Source organism: Bufo bufo, chromosome 5 (genome assembly GCF_905171765.1).
Source record: "Bufo bufo chromosome 5, aBufBuf1.1, whole genome shotgun sequence".
In the NCBI taxonomy this organism is placed as follows: Eukaryota; Metazoa; Chordata; class Amphibia; order Anura; family Bufonidae; genus Bufo; species Bufo bufo.
The window spans coordinates 276,988,030-277,002,944 of NC_053393.1; the positions used below are offsets into that span (position 1 = coordinate 276,988,030).

At 45.2% G+C, this 14,915-nt stretch overlaps 1 protein-coding gene across 2 annotated transcripts in view; it reads right to left on the reverse strand.

Annotated features, from left to right (window-relative positions):
* The window catches only part of MTRR (5-methyltetrahydrofolate-homocysteine methyltransferase reductase), a 1,123,497-nt gene that overhangs the window by 326,152 nt on the left and 782,430 nt on the right, over nt 1-14,915 (reverse strand). The window lies entirely within an intron of this gene.

Consider the following 14,915-nt stretch of genomic DNA (forward strand, 5'->3'; position numbering starts at 1 on the left):
TGCTCTATATTACACTTTTTGTGAGGCAAGGTAACAAGAAATAGCTGTTTTGGCACCGTTTTAATTTTTGTTATTTTCAACATTCATCTGACAGGTTAGATCATGTAATATTTTTATAGAGCTGGTTGTCACGGACGCGGCAATACCTAATATGTATACTATTTTTTTATTTATGTAAGTTTTACACAATGATTTCATTTTTGAAACAAAAAAAATCATGTTTTAGTGTCTCCATAGTCTGAGAGCCATAGTTTTTTCAGTTTTTGGGCAAAAATATCTTGGGTAGGGTATGATTTTTGCGGGATGAGATGACGGTTTGATTGGCACTATTTTGGGGTGCGTATGCCTTTTTGATCGCTTGCTATTACACTTTTTGTGACGTAAGGTGCCCAAAAAAATTTTTTACACCGTTTTTTATTTTTTTTATTTTTTACGGTGTTCACCTGAGGGGTTAGGTCATGTGATATTTTTATAGAGCAGGTTATTACGGAAGCGGCGATACGTAATATGTATACTTTTTTTTTATTTATGTAAGTTTTACACAATTATTTCATTTTTGAAACAAAAACTAAAAAATCAAGTTTTAGTGTCTCCATATTCTGAGAGCCATAGTTTTTTCAGTTTTTAGGCGATTATCTTAGGTAGAGTCTTATTTTTTGAGGGATGAGGTGACGGTTTGATTGGTACTATTTTGGCGTACATTCGACTTTTTTAGATCACTTTTATTACCTTTTTTGGGAAGTAAGGTGGGCAAAATTTCAATTTCACCATATTTTTTATTTTTATGGCGTTCACCGTTCGGGTAAAGTAACATGACTGTTTTATAGATCAGGTCGTTCCGAACGCGGTGATATCAAACATGTGTAGGGAATTACATTTTTTTCATTTTTAATCAGTGATAAATGTGTTTTTTCATTTTTACATTTCTTTTCACTTTTTTTTTACCAAGACCCACTTGGTTCTTGAAAATCCAGTGGTTCTGATGTCTGTATAATACAGTACTGTACACTATATAGTGTATTGTACTGCATTTTACTTAGACTTTGTCTGAACAGATCTCTGCCTTTAGCACAGATCTGTTCAGCACCATGGAAAGCAGGATGCCTGAGAAGGCGTCCTGTTGCCATGGGAACCTTCCCCGTCTGCCACAACTGAGCAGATGGGGAAGGGGAAGGAGGGGAGCTCCCTCCCTCTGTGACACCATCCTGTCTGGGGGCTGCAAAGGCACAGCAGCCCCCGATGGGAGAGGGAGGGAGCTCCCTGACTGTTAACCTTTTCCATACTGCGGTATGGAAAAGGTTAAACGGCTGACATCGCAGCACAGATGTCAGCCGTTTATAGCAGAATGTCAGCAATGTGCAGACACTCTGGTATACCCACTGGACACCAATGAATATTCAAGAGGAGGCGGGCGGGGGATCGCGATCCCAATCGCCGCACCGCCCGCAACCCCCTTTTTGCACCACCCGCCGGCATAATAATCATTCAGGGGTGCAGGGGGGGGGTGAAAAATCTATATTTATAGGGAACGTGGGGATCAGAAACTGCAGAAAGCGCATCAAACCACAGGTCTGAATTGACCTGCGGTTTGCTGCGATCGCCCACATGGGGGGGGGGGTCACAGGACCCCCCGGAGCATCTAGCCAAGGTGCCTGCTGAATGATTTGAGCAGGCAGCGGGTTCCGATCACTGCCCGCCGGGCGAAGGTGATTGGAACCATACATGACGTACCGGTACGTCATGTGTCCTTAAGTACCAGAAAAACATGACGTACCGGTACGTCATGTGTCATGAAGAGGTTAACAGTGACTTTCGCAGTGACCTCCCCGTTAACAGTGACCCCCCCTTTTAACAGTGAATATTACAGTGGCCACCCCTTTAACAGTGACCACCCCTTTAACAGGGACTTTCCCACGGACCGCTCCTTTAACAGGGACCTTCATAGCGCCCGCCCCTTTAAAAGTGACTTTCACAGTGACGGCCCCTTTAACTGTGACTTTCACAGTGATTGTCCCTTTAACTGTGACTTTCACAGTGACCACCCCTTTAACAGGAACTTTCACAGTGACCGCCCCATTAACAATGGTTGCCTCTTTAACAGTGACTTTCACAGCAACCGCCCCTTTAACAGTGACCGCCCCTTTAATAGTGACTTTCACAGTGACCGCTCCTTTAACAGGGAGTTTCCCAGGGACCACCCCTTTAACAGGGACCTTCATAGCGCCCGCCCCTTTAAAAGTAATTTTCACAGTGACCACCCCTTTAACAGTGTCTTTCACAGTGCCCGCTCCTTTAACAGGGACCTTCATAGCGCCCGCCCCTTTAATAACAGTGACCTCAACAGTTCCCGCCCATTTAATAATAGTGACCTCCACAGTGCCCGCCCATTTAATAACAGTGACCTCCACTGTGCCCGCCCTTTCTAAACAGTGACCTCCACATTGCCCGCCCCTTTAAGCAGTAAAGAAAAATGGCTGGGTTGTTATGGAAACCTGGAGTAAAACTGTGTTTATAGCAGTTGAGATTTGAAGAGAAAGACTTGCAGGCTTGTATTGGGGGGGGCTAATTTTTTCAAAATATCTCAGGAACGGTACATCCTAGAGAGCTGAGACCCGGTCTAAAACCTTCCCGGACACCTAGACAGACAGACAGAAACTAATTTTTATATATATATAATAGACTAGCCGAAGGTCCCGGCTTCGCACGGGTATATTTCATCTATTTAATTTTATGTTGCCGTGTGTCATAAAAAGATATCAACAGTTTCCCCCATAACAGTGACCTCTACAGTACCCGCCCCTTTAACATTGACCTCCACAGTCCCCGCCCCTTTAACATTGACCTCCACAGTCCCCGCCCCTTTAACACTGCCTGCCAATTTAGCATTGACCACCCCTTTAACAATGACTTTTACAGTGCCCGCCCTATTAACAGAGAGCTCCACAATGCCCGCCCCTTTAACAGTGACTTTCACAGTGACTGCACCTTTAACAGTGACTTTCACAGTTACCACCCATTTAACTGTGACTTTCACAGTGAAACCCCTTTAACTGTGACCGCCCCTTTAACTGAGACTTTCACAGTTACCGCCCTTTTAACTGTGACTTTCACAGTGATCGCCCCTTTAACTGTGACCGCCCCTTTAACTGTGACTTTCACTGTGACCGCCCCTTTAACTGTGACCGCCTCTTTAACTGTGACTTTCAGTGTGACCGCCCCTTTAACTGTGACTTTCACTGTGACCGCCCCTTTAACTGTGACCTTCACTGTGACCGCCCCTTTAACTGTGACTTTTACTGTGACTTTCACTGTGACCGCCCCTTTAACTGTGACTTTCACTGTGACCACCCCTTTAACTGTGACTTTCACTGTGACCGCCCCGTTAACAGAGAGCTCCACAATGCCCGCCCCTTTAAAATTGACTTTCACAGTGACTGCACCTTTAAGGGTCCATTCACACGTCCGTTGTTTCTTTCCTGATCTGTTCCGTTTTTTGCGGAACAGATCTGGACCAGATCTGGACCCATTCATTTTCAATGGGTCCTGAAAAAAATCAGAATTTTTTTCAGGACCCATTGAAAATGAATGGGTCCAGATCTGGTCCAGATCTGTTCCGCAAAAAATGGAACAGATCAGGAAAGAAACAACGGACGTGTGAATGGACCCTAACAGTGAGTGTTCCAGCAGAAATGACCCTTTAAAATATAACTTTTAATTATTTCTAATAAAAAACTATCACTAACGTGATTCACCAGTGATAGTTTTTTATTAGAAATAATTAAAAGTTATATTTTAAAGGGTCATTTCTGCTGGAACACTGTCGATTTCATGATCCTTCTTTATATCGTCTTTTGACCTAGCTGGACATTTATTTTGACCCTAACAGTGACTTTCACAGTGACCGCCCCTTTAACAGTGACCACCCCTTTAACAGAGACTTTCAAAGTGACCGCCCCTTTAACAGTGACGCCCTTTTAACAGTGACTTTCACTGTGACTGCCCCTTTAACTGAGACTTTCACAGTGACCGCCCCTTTGACTGTGACTTTCACAGTGGCCGCCCTTTTAACTGTGACTTTCACAGTGACCGCCTCTTTAACTGTGACCGCCCCTTTAACTTTGACTGCCCCTTTAACTGTGACCGCCCCTTTAGCTGTGACTTTCACTGTGACCGCCCCTTTAACTGTGACCGCCTCTTTAACTGTGACTTTCACTGTGACCGCCCCTTTAACTGTGACTTTCACAGTGACCGAACCCTTTAAGCAGTAAAGAAATATGGCTGGGTTGTTATGGAAACCTGGAGTAAAACTGTGTTTATGGTAGTTGGGATTTGAAGAGAAAAACTTGCAAGACTTGTATTTGGGGGGGGCTCGTTTTTTGGGAATATCTCATGAACGGTAAGTCCTAGAGAGCTGAGACCCGGTCTAAAACCTTCCCGGACACCTGATATACCTGTTTGCCAAATTTGGTGAAGATCGGTCCAGTCGTTTGGTCGCGCATAAAGAACATCTAGACAGACAGACAGATAGACAGACAGACAGAAATTCATTTTTATATATATGAGACTAGAAGAAGGACCCGGCTTCACACGGGTATATTTCATCTATTTCATTTTATGTTTCCGTGTGTCGTAATTTTTTTTTTTTTAACAGTTTCCCCCCTCACAGTGACCTCCACAGTGCCTGCCCCTTTAATTGTGACTTTCACTGTGACCGCCCCTTTAATTGTGACTTTCACTGTGACCGCCCATTTAACTGTAACTTTCACTGTGACCGCCCCTTTAACTGTGACTTTCACTGTGACCGCCACTTTAACAGTGACTTTCACAGTGGCCGCCCCTTTAACAGTGACTTTCACAGAGACTGCCCCTTTAACAGTGACCGTCCCTTTAACAGTGACTTTCACAGAGACCGCCCCTTTAACAGTGACCGCCCCCTTAACAGTGACCGCCCCCTTAACAGTGACCGCCCCCTTAACAGTGACCGCCCCCTTAACAGTGACCGCCCCCTTAACAGTGACTTTCACAGTGGTCGCCATTTTAACTGTGACTTTCACAGTGACCGCCCCTTTAACTGTGACTGTTACAGTGACCGCCCCTTTAACTGTGACTTTCACAGTGACCGCCCCTTTAACTGTGACTTTCACAGTGACCCCCCATTTAACTGTGACTTTCACAGTGACCGCCCATTTAACTGTGACTTTCACAGTGAAACCCCTTTAAGGCTGCATTCACACGTCCGTGGTGTGTTGTGGGTCCGCAACACACCAGCCCGGCACCCCCATAGAAATGCCTATTCTTGTCCGCAAGCTGCGGACAATAATAGGACATGCTCTATCTTTTTGCGGAGCTGCGGACCCAAAATCGGGGCCGCGCTCCGCAATTGCGGCTGCAGACAGCACACTGTGTGCTGTCCGCATCCATTCCGTCCCCATAGAGAATGAATGGGTCCGCACCCATTCCGCAAAACTGCGGAAAGGATGCAGACCCATTTTGCGGACGTGTGAATGGAGCCTTACTGTGACCGCCCCTTTAACTGTGACCGCCCCTTTAACTGTGACTTTCACTATGACCGCCCATTTAACTGTCACTTTCACTTCCACCGCCTCTTTAACCACCTCAGCCCCCAGTGCTTAAACACCCTGAAAGACCAGGCCACTTTTTACACTTCAGCACTACACTACTTTCACCGTTTATTGCTCGGTCATGCAACTTACCACCCAAATGAATTTTACCTCCTTTTCTTCTCACTAATAGAGCTTTCATTTGGTGGTATTTCATTGCTGCTGACATTTTTACTTTTTTTGTTATTAATCGAAATTTAACGATTTTTTTGCAAAAAAATGACATTTTTCACTTTCAGTTGTAAAATTTTGCAAAAAAAACGACATCCATATATAAATTTTGCTCTAAATTTATTGTTCTACATGTCTTTGATAAAAAAAAAATGTTTGGGTAAAAAAAAAAAATGGTTTGGGTAAAAGTTATAGCGTTTACAAACTATGGTACAAAAATGTGAATTTCCGCTTTTTGAAGCAGCTCTGACTTTCTGAGCACCTGTCATGTTTCCTGAGGTTCTACAATGCCCAGACAGTACAAACACCCCACAAATGACCCCATTTCGGAAAGTACACACCCTAAGGTATTCGCTGATGGGCATAGTGAGTTCATAGAACTTTTTATTTTTTGTCACAAGTTAGCGGAAAATGATGATTTTTTTTGATTTATTTTTTTTTCTTACAAAGTCTCATATTCCACTAACTTGTGACAAAAAATAAAAACTTCCATGAACTCACTATGCCCATCACGAAATACCTTGGGGTCTCTTCTTTCCAAAATGGGGTCACTTGTGGGGTAGTTATACTGCCCTGGCATTCTAGGGGCCCAAATGTGTGGTAAGGAGTTTGAAATCAAATTCTGTAAATAATGACGAGTGAAATCCGAAAGGTGCTCTTTGGAATGTGGGCCCCTTTGCCCACCTAGGCTGCAAAAAAGTGTCACACATCTGGTATCTCCGTATTCAGTAGAAGTTGGGGAATGTGTTTTGGGGTGTCATTTTACATATACCCATGCTGGGTGAGATAAATATCTTGGTCAAATGCCAACTTTGTATAAAAAAATGGGAAAAGTTGTCTTTTGCCAAGATATTTCTCTCACCCAGCATGGGTATATGTAAAAAGACACCCCAAAACACATTCCCCAACTTCTCCTGAATACGGAGATACCAGATGTGTGACACTTTTTTGCAGCCTAGGTGGGCAAAGGGGCCCATATTCCAAAGAGCACCTTTCGGATTTCACTCGTCATTTTTTACAGAATTTGATTTCAAACTCCTTACCACACATTTGGGCCCCTAGAATGCCAGGGCAGTATAACTACCCCACAAGTGACCCCATTTTGGAAAGAAGAGACCCCAAGGTATTCGCTGATGGGCATAGTGAGTTCATGGAAGTTTTTATTTTTTGTCACAAGTTAGTGGAATATGAGACTTTGTATGAAAAAAAAAAAAAAATAAAATCATCATTTTCCACTAACTTGTGACAAAAAATAAAAAATTCTAGGAACTCGCCATGCCCCTCACGGAATACCTTGGGGTGTCTTCTTTCCAAAATGGGGTCACTTGTGGGGTAGTTATACTGCCCTGGCATTTTCCAGGGGCCCTAATGTGTGGTAAGTAGGTAAATGACCAGTGAAATCCGAAAGGTGCTCTTTGGAATATGGGCCCCTTTGCCCACCTAGGCTGCAAAAAAGTGTCACACATGTGGTATCTCCGTACTCAGGAGACGTTGGGGAATGTGTTTTGGGGTGTCTTTTTACATATACCCATGCTGGGTGAGAGAAATATCTTGGCAAAAGACAACTTTTCCCATTTTTTTATACAAAGTTGGCATTTGACCAAGATATTTATCTCACCCAGCATGGGTATACTTAAAATGACACCCCAAAACACATTCCCCAACTTCTCCTGAGTACGGCGATACCAGATGTGTGACACTTTTTTGCAGCCTAGATGCGCAAAGGGGCCCAAATTCCTTTTAGGAGGGCATTTTTAGACATTTGGATACCAGACTTCTTCTCACGCTTTGGGGCCCCTAGAATACCAGGGCAGTATAAATACCCCACATGTGACCCCATTTTGGAAAGAAGACACCCCAAGGTATTCAATGAGGGGCATGGCGAGTTCATAGAAATTTTTTTTTTTTGGCACAAGTTAGCGGAAATTGATATTTTTAATTTTTTTCTCACAAAGTCTCCCGTTCCGCTAACTTGGGACAAAAATTTCAATCTTTCATGGACTCAATATGCCCCTCACGGAATACCTGGGGGTGTCTTCTTTCCGAAATGGGGTCACATGTGGGGTATTTATACTGCCCTGGCATTCTAGGGGCCCTAAAGCGTGAGAAGAAGTCTGGAATATAAATGTCTAAAAAATTTTACGCATTTGGATTCCGTGAGGGGTATGGGGAGTTCATGTGAGATTTTATTTTTTGTCACAAGTTAGTGGAATATGTGACTTTGTAAGAAAAAAAAAAAAAAATTCCGCTAACTTGGGCCAAAAAAATGTCTGAATGGGGCCTTACAGAGGGGTGATCAATGACAGGGGGGTGATCAATGACAGGGGGGTGATCAATGACAGGGGGGTTGATCAATGACAGGGGGTTGATCAATGACAGGGGGTTGATCAATGACAGGGGGGTGATCAATGACAGGGGGGGTAATCAATGACAGGTAGGGGGTGATCAATGACAGGGGGGGTGATCAATGACAGGGGGGTGATCAATGACAGGTAGGGGGTGATCAATGACAGGTAGGGGGTGATCAATGACAGGGGGGGTGATCAATGACAGGGGGTTGATCAATGACAGGTAGGGGGTGATCAATGACAGGTAGGGGGTGATCAATGACAGGGGGTTGATCAATGACAGGGGGGTGATCAATGACAGGGGGGTGATCAATGACAGGTAGGGGGTGATCAATGACAGGGGGGGTGATCAATGACAGGGGGGGTGATCAATGACAGGGGGTTGATCAATGACAGGGGGGTGATCAATGACAGGGGGGTGATCAATGACAGGTAGGGGGTGATCAATGACAGGTAGGGGGTGATCATTGACAGGGGGTTGATCAATGACAGGGGGGTGATCAATGACAGGGGGGGTGATCAATGACAGGGGGGGTGATCAATGACAGGGGGGGTGATCAATGACAGGGGTGGTGATCAATGACAGGGGGGTGATCAATGACAGGGGGGTGATCAATGACAGGGGGGTGATCAGGGAGTCTATATGGGGTGATAACCACAGTCATTGATCACGCCCGTGTAAGGCTTCATTCAGACGTCCGTATGTGTTTTGCGGATCCGATCCATCTATCAGTGGATCCGTAAAAATCATGCGGACGTCTGAACGGAGCTTTACAGGGGGGTAATCAATGACAGGGGGGTAATCAATGACAGGGGGTGATCAGGGAGTCTATATGGGGTGATCACCACAGTCATTGATCATGCCCCTGTAAGGCTTCATTCAGACGTCCGGATGCGTTTTGCGGATCCGATCCATCTATCAGTGCATCCGTAAAAATCATGCGGACATCTGAATGGAGCTTTACAGGGGGGTGATCAGGGAGTCTATATGGGGTGATAACCACAGTCATTGATCACGCCCCTGTAAGGCTTCATTCAGACGTCCGGATGCGTTTTGCGGATCCGATCCATCTATCAGTGCATCCGTAAAAATCATGCGGACATCTGAATGGAGCTTTACAGGGGGTTGATCAATGACAGGGGGGTAATCAATGACAGGGGGGTGATCAGGGAGTCTATATGGGGTGATCAGGGAGTCTATATGGGGTGATCAGGGGCTAATAAGGGGTTAATAAGTGACGGGGGGGTGTAGTGTAGTGTAGTGGTGCTTGGTGCTACTTTACTGAGCTACCTGTGTCCTCTGGTGGTCGATCCAAACAAAGGGGACCACCAGAGGACCAGGTAGCAGGTATATTAGACGCTGTTATCAAAACAGCGTCTAATATACCTGTTAGGGGTTAAAAAAAACACATCTCCAGCCTGCCAGCGAACGATCGCCGCTGGCAGGCTGGAGATCAACTCTCTTACCTTCCGTTCCTGTGAGCGCGCGCGCCTGTGTGCGCGCGTTCACAGGAAATCTCGCGTCTCGCGAGATGACGCGTATATGCGTCCAGGAGGAATGAATCAACCACCTCCAGGACGCGTCTGTGCGTACAGCGGTCCGGAGGTGGTTAACTGTGACTTTCACAGTGACCGCCCCTTTAACTGTGACTTTCACAGTGACCGCCCCTTTAACTGTGACTTTCACAGTGACTGCTCCTTTAACTGTGACTTTCACAGTGACCCCCCCTTTAACTGTCACTTTCACAGTGACCTCCCCTTTAACTGTGACTATCACAGTGACCGCCCCTTTAACTGTGACTTTCACTGTGACCACCCCTTTAAAGGGAACCTGTCACCAGGATTTTGTGTATAGAGCTGAGGACATGGGTTGCTAGATGGCCGCTAGCACATCCGCAATACCCAGTCCTCATAGCTCTGTGTGCTTTTATTGTGTAAAAAAACTGATTTTATACATATGCAAATTAACCTGAGATGAGTCCTGTACGTGAGATGATTCAGGGACAGGACTCATCTCCGGTTAATTTGCATATGTATAAAATCGTTTTCTTTACACAATAAAAGCACACAGAGCTAAGGGGACTGGGTATTGCGGCTCTGCTAGCGGCCATCTAGCAGCTCATGTCCTCAGCTCTATACCCAAAATCCCGGTGACAGGTTCCCTTTAACTGTGACTTTCACTGTGACCGTCCATTTAACTGTGACTTTCACTGTGACCGCCCCTTTAACTGTGACTTTCACTGTGACCGCCCCTTTAACTGTGACTTTCATTGTGACTGCCCCTTTAACTGTGACTTTCACAATGACCGCCCCTTTAACTGTGACTTTCACTGACCACCCCTTTAACTGAAACTTTCACAATGACCGCCCATTTAACTGTGACTTTCACTGTGACCGCCCCTTTAAATGTGACTTTCACTGTGACCGCCCCTTTAAGCAGTAAAGAAATATGGCTGGGTTGTTATGGAAACCTGGAGTAAAACTGTGTTTATGGCAGTTGGGCTTTGAAGAGAAAGAATTGCAGGCTTGTATTTGGGGGGGGGCTAATTTTTTAGGAATATCTCAGTTACGGTACGTCCTAGAGAGCTGAGACACGGTCTAAAACCTTCCCGGACACCTGATGTACCTGTGTGCCAAATTTGATGAAGATCGGTCCAGTCGTTTGGTCGCGCATAAAGAACGTCTAGACAGACAGACAGAAACTCATTTTTATATATATAAGAGACTAGCAGAAGGACCCGGCTTCGCACGGGTATATTTAATCTATTTCATTTAAAGTTTCTGTGTGCCGTTAAAAGATATCGACAGTTTCCCCCAAAACAGTGACCTCTACAGCACCCCGCCCCACTGTCTGCTGAACTGTGTATCTAATCCTATCCTGTGTGATACTGTCTGCTAAACTGTGTATCTAATCCTATCCTGTGTGATACTGTCTGCAGAGCTGTGTATCTAATCCTATCCTGTGTGATACTGTCTGCTAAGCTGTGTATCTAATCCTATCCTGTGTGATACTGTCTGCTGAGCTGTGTATCTAATCCTATCCTGTGTGATACTGTCTGCTGAGCTGTGTATCTAATCCTATCCTGTGTGATACTGTCTGCTGAGCTGTGTATCTAATCCTATCCTGTGTGATACTGTCTGCTGAGCTGTGTATCTAATCCTATCCTGTGTGATACTGTCTGCTGAGCTGTGTATCTAATCCTATCCTGTGTGATACTGTCTGCTGAGCTGTGTATCTAATCCTATTCTGTGTGATACTGTTAGCTGAGCTATGTATCTAATCCTATCCTGTGTGATACTGTCAGCTGAGCTGTGTATCTAATCCTATCCTGTGAAATACTGTCTGCTGAGCTGTGTATCTAATCCTATCCTGTGTGAAACGCCCTGCTGAGCTGTGTATCTAATCCTATGCTGTGTAATACTCTTTGCTGAGCTGTGTATCTAATCCTTGCTGAGCTGTGTATCTAATCCTATCCTGTGTGATACTGTCTGCTGAGCTGTGTATCTAATCCTTGCTGAGCTGTGTATCCAATCCTATCCTGTGTGATACTGTCTGCTGAGCTGTGTATCTAATCCTATCCTGTGTAAAACTGTCTGCTGAGCTGTATATCTAATCCTATCCTGTGTGATACTGCCTGCTGAGCTGTGTATCTAATCATATAATGTTTGATACTGTATGCGGAGCTATGTATCTAATTCTTGCTGAGCCGTGTATCTAATCCTATCCTGTGTGATACTGTCTGCTGAGCTATGTATCTAATCCTATTCTGTGTGACACTGTTTGCTGAGCTGTGTATCTAATCCTATCCAGTGTGATACTGTCTGCTGAGCTGTGTATCTAATATCCTACCCTGTGTAATAAAGCCTGCTGAGCTGTGTATCTAATCCTATCATGTGTGATACTGTCTGTTGAGCTGTGTATCCAATCCTATCATGTGTGATACTGTCTGTTGAGCTGTGTATCTAATCCTATCATGTGTAATACTATCTGCTGTGAATCTAAGTCTATTGTGTAATACTGTCTGCTGAGCTGTGCATGTCGTCGTGTAGCCCTAGCCTAAAGCTGACTTATAGCAGTGAAGAAAAATGGCTGGGTTGTTTTGTATTGGCTTTTACAGGTAATTTTTTGGGAATATCTCAGAAACGGTAAGTCCTAGAGAGCTGAGACCCGATCTAAAAGGACACTTGCTGTACCTGTGTGCCAAATTTGGTGAAGATCGGTCCAGTCGTTTGGTCGCGCATAAAGAACGTCCAGACAGACAGAAAGATGGACATAAACTCATTTTTATAATATAAGAGACCAGCAGAAGGACCCGGCTTCGCACGGGTATATTTAATCTATTTCATTTCATGTTTCCATGTGTCGTAAAAAGATATCAGTATCCCCCATAACAGTGACCTCTACAGTACCCGCCCCTTTAACAATGACCTCCACAGTGCCTGCCCCTTTAACAATGACCTCCACAGTGCCCGACCCTTCAACAGTGACCTGCAGTGTCTGTCATTTTAACAGTGACCTCCACAGTGCCCCCCCCTTTAACAGAGCCCACCCCTTTAACAGTGACACCCATAGTGACTGCCCCATTAAAATTGACCACCCCTTTAACAGTGACCTTCATAGTGGCATCCCTTTTAACAGTGACTTCCTAAGTGCCAGCCCCTTTAAAAGAGACCTCCAAAGTGCCCACCCCTTAACAGTGACCTCCACAATGCTCGCCCCTTTAACAGTGACATCCCCTTTAACAGAGACCTCCACAGTGCCCGCCCCTTTAACAGTGACACCCACAGTGACCGCCCTGTTAAAACAGACCATCGCTTTAACAGTGACCTTTATAGTGGCCGCCCCCTCAACAGTGACCTCCACAGTGCCCGCCCCTTAACAGTGAATTTTACAGTGTCCTCCCCTTTACCAGTGACCTACACAGTACCTGCCCATTTAATAGTGACCTCCAGTGACCGCCCCTTTAACATTGACCATCCCTTTTACAGTGACATTCATAGTGGCCGCTCCTTTAACAGTGACTTCCACAGTACATGCCCATTTAACAGTGACTTCCACAGTGCCCGCCCCTTTAACAGTGACCTCCGCAGTGCCCGTCCCTTTAACAGTGACCTCAACAGTGCCCGCCCCTTTAACAGTGACCTCCGAAGTGCCCGCCCCTTTAACAGTGACCTCCACAGTGCCCGCCCCTTTAACAATGACCTCCACAGTGCCCGCCTTTTTACAGTGACCTCCACAGTGCCCGCCCCTTTTACAATGACCTCCACAGTGCCCGCCTCTTTAACATTGACCACCCCTTCAACAGTGAACTCCACAGCGGCCGTCCGTTTAATAGTGGCCCCTTCCCCCATGCATGTAGCAGTGTAGTTGTGCCGTCATACGTCATATTAATGAATATTTAAGGATCTGCGAACTGATAAAACCTGTGATCAGTTGTTATGGCAACGTGGAGTAGGACCTGCAAGCTTCTATTGGCTACTAAGGGACATGTGTCCGTGTAAATGGCAGTTTGGATTTAAGTGAAAGGCTTGCTGGCTTCGTTTGGCTAATGCAGGTTATTTTTTGGGAATATCTCAGGAACGGTAAGTCCTAGAGAGCTGAGACGCAGTCACCTGATGTAACTGTGTGCCAAATTTGGTGAAGATCGGTCAAGCCGTTTGGTCGCGCATAAAAAATGTCCAGACAGACAGATACGTCTAGACAGACAGAAACTCATTTTTATATACGATATATACACTCACCTAAAGAATTATTAGGAACACCTGTTCTATTTCTCATTAATGCAATTATCTAGTCAACCAATCACATGGCAGTTGCTTCAATGCATTTAGGGGGGTGGTCCTGGTCAAGACAATCTCCTGAACTCCAAACTGAATGTCAGAATGGGAACGAAAGGTGATTTAAGCAATTTTGAGCGTGGCATGGTTGTTGGTGCCAGACGGGCCGGTCTGAGTATTTTACAATCTGCTCAGTTACTGGGATTTTCACGCACAACCATTTCTAGGGTTTACAAAGAATGGTGTGAAAAGGGAAAAACATCCACTATGCGGCAGTCCTGTGGGCAAAAATGCCTTGTGGATGTTAGAGATCAGAGGAGAATGGGCCGACTAATTCAAGCTGATAGAAGAGCAACGTTGACTGAAATAACCACTCGTTACAACCGAGGTATGCAGCACAGCATTTGTGAAGCCACAACATGCACAACCTTGAGGCGGATGGGCTACAACAGCAGAAGACCCCACCGGGTACCACTCATCTTCACTACAAATAGGAAAAAGAGGCTACAATTTGCAAAAGCTCACCAAAATTGGACTGTTGAAGACTGGAAAAATGTTGCCTGGTCTGATGAGTCTCGATTTCTGTTGAGACATTCAAATGGTAGAGTCCGAATTTGGCGTAAACAGAATGAGAACATGTATCCATCCTCTGATGGCTACTTCCAGCAGGATAATGCACCATGTCACAAAGCTCGAATCATTTCAAATTGGTTTCTTGAACATGACAATGAGTTCACTGTACTGAAATGGCCCCCACAGTCACCAGATCTCAACCCAATAGAGCATCTTTGGGATGTGGTGGAACGGGAGCTTCGTGCCCTGGATGTGCATCCCTCAAATCTCCATCAACTGCAAGATGCTATCCTATCAATATGGGCCAACATTTTTAAAGAATGCTATCAGCACCTTGTTGAATCAATGCCACGTAGAATTAAGGCAGTTCTGAAGGCAAAAGGGGGTCCAACACCGTATTAGTATGGTGTTCCTAATAATTCTT